Source organism: Gopherus flavomarginatus, chromosome 1 (genome assembly GCF_025201925.1).
Source record: "Gopherus flavomarginatus isolate rGopFla2 chromosome 1, rGopFla2.mat.asm, whole genome shotgun sequence".
NCBI lineage: Eukaryota > Metazoa > Chordata > Testudines > Testudinidae > Gopherus > Gopherus flavomarginatus.
Genome location: NC_066617.1, coordinates 333605582 through 333611581, shown reverse-complemented (window position 1 = coordinate 333611581; position 6000 = coordinate 333605582).

Below are 6000 nucleotides of genomic sequence, written 5' to 3'. Positions count from 1 at the left end.
GTTCACTTCCAACTCTATATTTTTATGATTAAGTTATTGCATTCTGAGCTGCGTGGTTATGAGTTAAGAGCCAATAATAACCCATTTTCAGCTTACTTTTTATAAAATAAATTTATACTCTGTGGTCTTATCCTAAAGGGAGTTTTGTCTGAAAGAGACCTTTCGGTAGGACTTCTATAGAAAATGAGAAATTCTTATCAATTTTAGGGCCAGAAGGGACTGTTATGATCATCTAGTCTGACCGCTCTGCATAACAAAGAATTTCACTAAGTGTTGTCTGAATGGAGTCAATGAGTGCCTCAATTATAGCATATTTTTTTATAAAAACATTCAGTCATGATTTAGATGTTCCATGGTCCCAGTCCAGCAAATGAGCGAGCAAGGGCAGAGACTACTGCACCTACACAGAGCTACACTTACTTCAATGGGGCTCTGCCTGGGTGCAACAGTCCAGCTATGTGGTATCAACTACTAGCTCAGAGCCCAAATGATGGAGGATTTACCATATCCTCAGGTAATAGTCAATAACCTTCCTTGTTAAAGTCATATCAAGATTCAAAGGCTAGAAATTAAGGTAAGAAAAATGGTTGTCTGCTAGTGTAAAGAGCCATCTAGTGTCATACAGTCTGCTTGTATAGATACTTATTCAGCATGATCAAGTTGTCTCAACTTTCTCTTCAGTAATCTAAAAAGATTAAGCTCCTTAAATCTCTCACTATAAGGCATATTTTCCAGACTACAAATCAATCTTGTAGACCAATCTGAATAGTCTCCAAGTTTTAAATATCTTTAAACTATGGACACACTATTCCAGTTGTGGTCTCACTTGCCATGTACAAATGTAACACCTTCAAATCCTGTCTGATATTTCCCTATTCCACACTCTGTGCAACTGCATTAATGCAATAAGTCACATGGGGATGTATGTAAAGGCAGAATTTCTAGAATTCAAATCTATATGATTCCTACAAAGCAGGGAGAAATTAGAACATATTGTTAAATGTAATGCTGAACAAAACAATGTACAGAACTAATGGGACAGTGAGTTGAAATAATAACTGTTCTTAAATTTATTCCTTCCAACCATACAAGAAAATGTTCAAATTTAGATTAAAATGTACTACGTGTGACACCCATAGTAAAGAGACATATGACAGGAACTAAAAATAGCAGAGCTTCTTTCAACTGTTTGGAATGACTTATAAAAAGCACAAGTACATTCTAAATAAGTACATATCACTATGCAAATTCTCACTTCATATTTTCACTCTTAATGTAGTACATCTGAAGACAGGAACAGCAAATTTCATAAACTGTTATTGGGATAGAAAATTATTTTTAAATTAAAATCAGCATAGTTCTAGTGCACTTGGCACAAAAGTACACAGGGTGAAATCCTGCCTGTGGCATACCCCCAGATGGCTCCCTGAATTAAATGGTGTTGCATGGGGTGTGAATAAAGTACGTGGGCTCCTCCAATATTAATGTAATAGATGGAAGACTAAAGAGGCCGCAGAAACCATGGACAGACTTCCAGTAAACCGAGGAGAACCATTTACTACTTAACCAATGGGCCCAAATTAAGAGATATTGTATTCCTAGACCTGAAGAAGGGCCCTGTGTAAGCTCGAAAGCTCTCTCACCAACAGAGGTTGGTCCAATAAAGATATTACCTCACCCACCTTGTCTGTCATAGCCTGAGATTGACACAGCTACAACACCACTGCATAGGTACTGTATAATCATAGTAAACTTGCATCTGTTACACCCAGGGCCGGCGCTACCATTTAGGCGACCTAGGCAATGGCCTAGAGCGCCAGAATTTTGGTGGGGGGTGCTATTTTGCCAGGGGGGGCGGCACACGGGTCTGGTGGACTTACCGCAGTGATGCCGGCGGACGGTCTGCTGCTGGAAAGGCTCCGGTGGAGCTGCCGCAGTCATTTCGGCGGATGGTGCGCTGGTCTAAAGGCTCCGGTGGACCTGCCGCAGGCATGCCTGCGGCAGGTCCACCGGAGCCTTTAGACTAGCGGACTGCCCGCCGGCATCACTGCGGCAGCTCCACCGGAGCCTTTCCAGCGACGGACCGTCCGCCGGCATTACTGTGGTAAGTCCACCGGGGCCCCGGGGGGCGGCAAAATGGCCGTCTGCCTAGGGCGTCAGAAACCCTGGCGCCGCTCCTGGTTACCCCTTTTGAACCAGAGGTGCTGAGTTTCTAATCTGCTGGGGGGTGCTTCCCCCAGCTCTGCCTGAGCCCCGCCCCCACTCCACCTCTTCCCCCAATGCCCCACCCCACTTCTTCCCACTCCTACCCCTTCCCGCCCAGTTCCACCCCCTCCCACAAGCACGCTGCACCCTCACTCCTCCCCTCTCCTTCGCAATGTAGCAGAAGCAGCAATCTCTGGCTCCTTTCTTCAGGAGACTTGCACCTGTTTCTCGGACCCCTGGGCAGCAGGTGGAGCCCCCCTCGGGAGAGACTAGCCTTCAGCTCCACCCCTTCTGCCTGCACACTCCCCACGGCTGGATACCCGAGACCCCCCATGGCCAGAGCCACAAGCCCCCTTCCTGCCTGGAGGAGTCCAGAGCTTCCACCTCCTGACTGGAGGAAAAGCCCTGAGCCTCCCCCACCCCCTGCCCAGAGGAGCCCCTGCCAGGCTGGCCAAAGTCCTGAACCTTTCCCGCCCCCACAGCTGGGAGGAGAAGCCCTGAGCTTCCCCCTACCTGGAGGAGCTTGGGGCTTGCTGAAGCCATGCCGCACCTTGTAATGATGCAGCCTCTGGTGGGACACAACTAGTATAATTTCAGGACAAATTGCTTAGAGCAAGGCAGTCACAGCCCAAGACCGGTTTTCTTTGCATACCAAACCAGTCAAACAGAGAGGACTTGGATTTTACCCCACTGGCTAACCAGAAGTCATATAAGCAATTCTCTTAGATACTCCAGTTTCCCAGTATCACCACCAGCACTGCTCCTTATGGGGATGAATGATTATGAAAACCAATACCCCAGTAAAAGAAAAAAGGTTCTCCTGATCCCAAGGACCAAGCCCCATACCCAGGTCAATATACCAGTCATATCTTACCCACAAATCATGGTGTTGCCAATCCTTTAGAATCTAAAAGTTTATTCATAAAAATAAAGAAATATAGATGAGAGCTAAAATTGGTCAAAGTAATTAATTACATACAGTAATGGCAAAGTTCTTGGTTCAGACTTGTAGCAGTCATGGAATAAACTGCAGGTTCAAATCAAGTCTCTGGAGTACATCCACAGCTTGGAGGGTCATTCAGTCCTTTGTTTAGAGCTTCAGTTTGTAGCAAAAGTTCCTCCAGAGGTAAGAAGCAGGATTGAGGACAAAATGGAGGGGTTTCCAGGGCTTTTTATGTCCTCTGCCATGAGCCATGTGGAAGGACACCCCTTTGTTCTTACTGTGGAAAATCATAGCAGCAAGATGAAGTTTGGAGTCAGATGGGTAAATCACATAGAGTATCAGGGGATCATCTAGTCTAAACCCCTGCTCAAAGCAGGGCAAATCCCCAGACAGGTTTTTTTTAACCTCAGTTCCCTAAATAGCCCTGCAAGGGCCAAACTCACAACCTTGGGTTTAGCAGGCCAATGCTCAAACCACTGAGATATTTCCCTGCCTCCCATGCATAACTCAGTTCTTTACAGGGAGAGCAGCCATTGCTCACATGCTACCTTGAAGGTTCCTAGAAAAACTTCTTGTGTGGACTGGAGTCTCCCAAGGTCCATTGTCAGTTAAGCGTTTCCTGATTGGGCACTTAATCTGAAGAGTCCCTTCTCAATAAGCTGGCCAAATGCTTTGCTGATGCTACTTAGAATCAAACACATCGAGATACGAGTACATAGCCAATATTTATAACTTCAAATACAAAAATGATACATGCATACAGATAGTATAATCATAACCAGCAAATCATAACCTTTTCATAGACACCTCACTCGACAACCTTTGTACAATATCTGCTGCAAATATATAACAGTGGTTGCAACAATGATCTCTATGGTTACAGTTCATGTCAATAACACTACACACCTCCCCTCACTGGACCTAATCCACCCAGGGGAAAAGCATGTTAGAAGACACTTTTGATATGTCCCATGCAGTTTCCGGGGCAACTGAGCAGGTGGTATGGGCCTCCTCAGCCACCCTGGAACATGCATGGCGCATAATAACGCAAAAACTTTGCTGCCAAACCCCGCAACTGAGGGTCCGGTGGCTGCAGCAGTGCCGGGGGAGGCAGAACTTCCCCTGGCCTATTATACCCACTGCCTTTGCTGGAACCCTTCCTGCTTCCTTCCTTGAGTTACTCCTTTCAGTGCTTACTTAAGCAAGAATTTCCAGCTCTCCTCTTGGAACTGGATCATATTAAGTAGCCCCTCAATTTCTCCTTAAGCAGGAGTCTCCCCAGCTCTCCTCCCTGGAGCTGAGTTCAGGATTAGCCAGCTGTAGGGCCTTTGCCAGCTTCTTCCTAATTAGCCATCAGACTTCAGGGTCCTCAACAGGCTAGCCTTTCCCTGCTGATATTTCCTGGGGGCTGAGAAAGCATGCAACCTTTGTGCTGGTCCCCTTCTCCCAGCTCATTCCCAGTTGGCTGTGAGTAGAGGGGAGCCACTATTGGACTCCTGGCCCTTAAAGAAACAGTAATGGGATTTCCTTCCAAACACTTCTCACTCTTGGAACCACTTCCTCACTCCGACTATCTCTAAAGTCCTTGTATATATAATTGGACCTTTCAGACTCTTAAGTGGCCATGCTATGTGACAGAGTGAGCTGATCACTAGACCCCACTACCCTTAAGGGGCATACTACGCCATAACATGCATTTTCATCCATGGGGTCAATATGAAATAGAGAGTATCTTGTCCCTACTAAGGACACAATTGTATTTAACTTCATGTTTGTAACACAGCACATTTTCTGGTACAGAAAAGGCTGATGAAGCTAATGGGATTACTCATCTGAATAAAAGAAAGTAGGGCCTGTATTAGTCAGGAGGTACATCTTCAGTGCAAAGTGAATGTGCCTAGCTAGCACAGGTAACATTAGTAGTGAAGATGCAGTGGCACATGCTTGTACTCTGGGCAGCTGCCCAAAAAAAAGCATGACAGGGACTTTGGATACTACTGTGCTGCCATTTCTTCACAGCTACTGTTACCTGGTCTGGCTAAAATTAGCATGGGTATGGCTACTCACAGTGCTATAATTATACCTTCTCTTTGCAGTGAAGATACTGAGAGTGAACCTAACTACAGTTAATCCATGCTACCATCTTGTGGCTATAGTTTAGAAGGTTTTTGTTTAAGCATTTATCTATATTTTACAAAAACCAGTTAGCAATGCACAGTTTACATGCTCTTTAAATAGCAAATTACATGCATAAAATGGTTTAGATAACTATGTAAGAGAATATCTATTGGTTTTTGTTGAAATTATAAAATGTGTTACCATTTTCCCCTCTCAGGCTTTTGGGGAGGGATGTACTAATGGATGAAGTGTTGGTGCATATTTATACATAATCCTGTAGGTTGGTGTCCCTAGTCACCAGCCAGGGATAGACAGACAACTAGCTGCACCAAAGTTAGGTTTCTCTCCCTTTCATGGCTCTGTTTGCTATCTTCCCAAACAAAGCATACAAAAAGCAATACTAACAACTGTATGGTGACAGGTTCAGACTCAGGTTCTCTATACTCCAGTAGCTACCAGGTATACCACTTTCCAACTTAATGGGAACATAACAGGCTCAACCATCTGTTCTTTTTACCAGAAAATACCCTCTCTTGGCTCAGTCCCCAACCCCCTAATGCCTGAGCTCTTCTTTTTATTCCAACTAAGAGTGTGTGCCACTCAGGAGGTGCTAATCAACTGTGTCAGCTGATTCCCAGCACCTATCTGCTGGGCTTCTTTCTGGGGTAGGGTCAGCTGCTCCCTGTCCCTCTACGAGACTATTAAAGCGGCAGCTCATGCTGTTACAAGTCCTT